Source organism: Delphinus delphis, chromosome 1 (assembly GCF_949987515.2).
Source record: "Delphinus delphis chromosome 1, mDelDel1.2, whole genome shotgun sequence".
In the NCBI taxonomy this organism is placed as follows: Eukaryota; Metazoa; Chordata; class Mammalia; order Artiodactyla; family Delphinidae; genus Delphinus; species Delphinus delphis.
In genome coordinates, this window is record NC_082683.1 from 171684668 (window position 1) to 171688966 (window position 4299).

Genomic DNA, 4299 nt, shown 5'->3' on the forward strand with positions numbered 1-4299 from the left:
GCACCCCATATACCATTTTTATAATCGTGTTTTTTTTCTCTCCTGTAGTAGTTCTATTTATGTTCTTGATATGAATACTTTTTTGTTGTTGTTATATGTATTGCAGGTGTATTTTCCCAGTCTGTGGTTTGCCCTTTAGCTTTGTATATGGGGGCTTCCAAAATTAGATTTCTAAGCTTTTCCATGCTACCCAGAGAGAGATCCATACAGCATTTTTCTGGGTTCCCAGCATAACTTAAAGGGAAACTTTCACAATGTCCAGAGCTTTTGATGTCCTACCAATTAAGGAGGATGTCCTCAAATTCCTTGCAGCAGGAACCCACTTAGGTGGCACCAACCTTGACTTCCAAATCGGACAATTATCTAAGAAGGAAAAGTGATGGCATTACCTCTAAATCTGAGGAGAACCTGGGAGAAGCTTCTGCTGTCCGCTCCTGCCATCACTGCCGTTGAAAACCTGGCTGATGTCAGTATCATAACCTCCAGGAAGACCAGCCAGAGAGCTGTGCCGAGGTTTGCTGCTGCCATGGGCGCCACTCCTACTGCTGGTCACCTCGTTCCTGGAGCCTCACTCACCGGAGCCCGGCAGGCTTCCGGGAGCCGAGACTCGTGGTGGTTCCCGACACCAGGCCTGACCACCGGCATGAGAGGCATCTTCTGTGAACCTGCCTACCACTGCTCCGTGTAACACAAACCAGTCTCTTTGCTGTGTGTACACCGCCATCTCTGCAACAACCGGGAGCTCACTCTGCGGGTCTGACGTGATTGACGGACGCTGACCCGGGAAGTTCTGCGCGTGCGCGGTTCCCTCTCCCGTGAGCACCTGCGGGAGTCCCGCCTACTCTCCACTTGTGTGAAGATCCTCAACAGGTGGTAAAGGAAGGGCAGGCCTCAGCTGAGAAGGCTGTGACCAAGGAGGAATTCAGAGTGAACGGACTGCTCCAGCTCCTGAATTTACTGCTGCTCAACCCGAGGTGGCAGCCTGGTCTGAAGGCGGTAGGCGCCCTCTGTGGCTGCCCAGCAGTTCCCCACTGAGAACCACAGTGCAAAGCGGTCAGTGAAGATGCCACTGAAGATGGGCTGCAGCTGCCACTGCTCAGGCCACGGAATGGGAGGAGCAACTGCTGAGTGGTCCGCAGCTGTTCTGCAGACTCTAACCCAGAAAATGGAAATTAAAGGGATGGAAAATAAATAGTCTCTAAAACAATTTCTAAATTATGCTGTGAATTCAACTACGTTAGAAACCAGCTTGGGTCACCAGTTGGCAGTAAGCTTCCACTTTTCATTTGCAGGTAATACATAAAGGTATTCATGATAATGTCCATTTCATAAAAGAAATTCAACATTTATACAAATAATTTGCTAATTCTTATGATCTTAGCTACGTTTTAGTTTGTTTTTTCCACGTTTAAAGAAACGTTTAAAGAAAGCGATATATCTTACTCGTATTTCACACGTGATATCTTGCTGCTCTATTTAAAAAAAAAATGAACTCTTTATAAAATATAAAGACCTAAGTAGCTAGAGGTATATCTCTTATTAATATGTAAATTGTAAAAGTTTTCTATTTTTTGGTTTCTTTCCACAGTATTTCATATGGAAATAGTAGCAAAAGAAGTTCTTTTTCTTGTGACTTTGTTTTACCTCTTAAAAGAAATACTCTCTGAATTATTTGCTTTTTTTCTCTGTTCACAGATTGATGGGCTATCTTCTGAAGCATGTACTCAAGGCTGTATTTTTACTTGGGTTTTGCATACTGAGCATATATCTTCTGGTAAGTTGCACCTTTTGTTCTTTTTTTTATGGCTTTTATGCATTGTTATTCCATTAGTACAAGGTTAGCTATTGCTACAAATATCCCACAGAGAGAATATTTCAGTGACTTTCTTGACAATGCTGAAAAGTCTTTGTTTAGCATTCACTCTGCCTTCTAATTCTGTGCTGTTAATGTTACTTTCTGTGTTCCAGTTTAATTCAGGTTGAGTTATTCTTATTCTTTCAGTCTCTAATCGCTAGCTCTTATATCTTTCAGTTATACAAATCTGAGCACAGCTTTGGTCTGGATTCACACAAGCTTGGTCTGTCACTTGAGTTCAGGTCCAAAATAGTTTTTGATGTTTGCTACAACCATTACCTCATTGTCAGCCCCAGATAAAGTTGTCAGAAAGTTACTGCATAATTTGGTAGAGTTTTACTTAGAATGAAATGAATTTCATTTGGAATAAACTTAGGGAAAAACATGCCATTAAAAAAATTAATTTGACAGAAAGTAGAAGTATTAAAATAAGTCTACATATTAATAAAATTATTTAAATATAATAAGTATTTATTGGTACACTGATTTGAAATTTGTAAAAATATGCACTTCAAGGCTTCTATAATTTCCTAAAGTGAGTAATAATAAAAAAAATATTGAACAAAACTTCCTCAAAACAAAAGTAGTGCAAATAAAGATGATTTATAAACAAATTTTTCTGATTATTAATTAAACTTTGATATAACTATTAGTCTTTGATTTATATTATATTTATTTGAAATTTAGCAAATGAGTTGCTTTAAAAAGTACATTTGGTAAAACCTAGAGCAATGACAAAAAGAAAAAAACAAAAACATAATTACTAAGCTAATAGTAACAAAAAAATTACCATGCTAAAAAGTACTAAATTAACCCAAGTAAAGGCAGGAAAGGAGCAAAAACTGGATCAAAGAACAAAGGCAGAAATAGGAAATAAAGAGCATCTGGTATATTTAAACTCAGGTGATAACAGTATTATATATAAAAGGTTTACACTCAGGGAACAAGGCAGACATTATCATAATGGGTGAAAAAAGGCTATAAGTTTTCTACATAAAAACCACTTTTAAAATGAATACGTTTAAATCTAAAAGGATTGAGAAAGGTACATTATATCAAACCTATTCATAAGATACCTAGAGAAGTAACATTAATAGTAGACATGGTAGATTTTAGAATAAGAAATATTACCACGGATAAAGAGGAGAATGTTATGACAGAGGGAATGATTTATGAGAAGGATATAACAATCTTAATTTTAATGCATCTAATAGATAAACTTTACTTAAAGTAAAAATTAACAGAACTGATAGGATAACTAGAAAAAACTACAATTATAGATGAAGTTTACAGTCCTTCTCTCACCATCAAAAAATATTATGCCACTACACTTAAATTGTATAATCTTACAAGAATATACCTTAATGTTCTCCTTCCTGTCCTTTGGAAAATAGTTATTGTATATTTTATGTCTACTTATGTTATAAACTACACATTTTGAATGTAATTTTTTCATACATTTGGAAGTTCTGCATAATTCTGTAAACTGATATTTTCTTAAATGGTTAATAGAGGATGTTACAAAACCATTCATCTGGAAAAGATCCATTCAAAGTACAAGATAGACTAATGAATTTAATGTAACAAATTACAAAAATACATGAATATGGTTTCAGTTTTCTTATTGAAACTAACTTCTAAGAAGCTACCACTTACCAAGTTTTGACATTGTATCAAAGAAAATATCTACAAATATCTGAAAAGACTTTTAAAATACTCCTAACTTTTCAAATTACTTGTCTGTGTAAAGACTAGATTATCTTCATATACTTTTTTTTTTTAATTTTTTTTTAATTTCTGGCTGTGCTGGGTCTTTGTAGCTGTGCAGTCTTTCTCTAGTTGCGGTGAGCAGGGGCTACTCTTCCTTGTGGTGCGTGGTCTATTCATTGCGGTGGCTTCTTGTTGCAGAGCATGTGCTCTAGGCACGTGGGCTTCAGTAGTTGTGGCTCGCGGGCTCTAGAGTGCAGGCTCAGTAGTTGTGGCACATGGGCTTAGCTGCTCCGTGGCATATGGGATCTTCCCGGACCAGGGTTCAAACCCATGTCCCCGGCAATGGCAGGCAGATTCTTAACCACTGCACCACCAGGGAAGCCCTCTCTTCATATACTTGAACTTAAAAAAATACCACGGACTGAATGCAGAAAGAAATCTGAGAATCCAGTTATATTTATACAAGTATTGCAGAAATTTTCAAAATCTAAAACATTGCACCTCTCTCTCTCATGATTTTATATATATAGTTCTCTTTAATTTAAATATTTTTTTTTACATTAGAGATAACAATAGATTGATTTTACTGTTGTTTTCAGTCAGTTAAATACATATTAATACTTGTTCAGTTTTTATTTTTTATTGTGGTAAGAACACTAACTTGAGATCTGTCTTCTTACCAAAGTTTTAAATGCACAACTCAGTATTGTTAAGTGTAGGTACTATGTTGTACA

At 36.5% G+C, this 4299-nt stretch overlaps 1 pseudogene; it reads left to right on the forward strand.

Annotated features, from left to right (window-relative positions):
* The first annotated feature begins 254 nt into the window (after nt 1-254).
* Nucleotides 255-1195, forward strand: LOC132432313 (small ribosomal subunit protein uS2 pseudogene; annotated as a pseudogene).
* The last annotated feature ends 3104 nt before the right edge of the window (nt 1196-4299 follow it).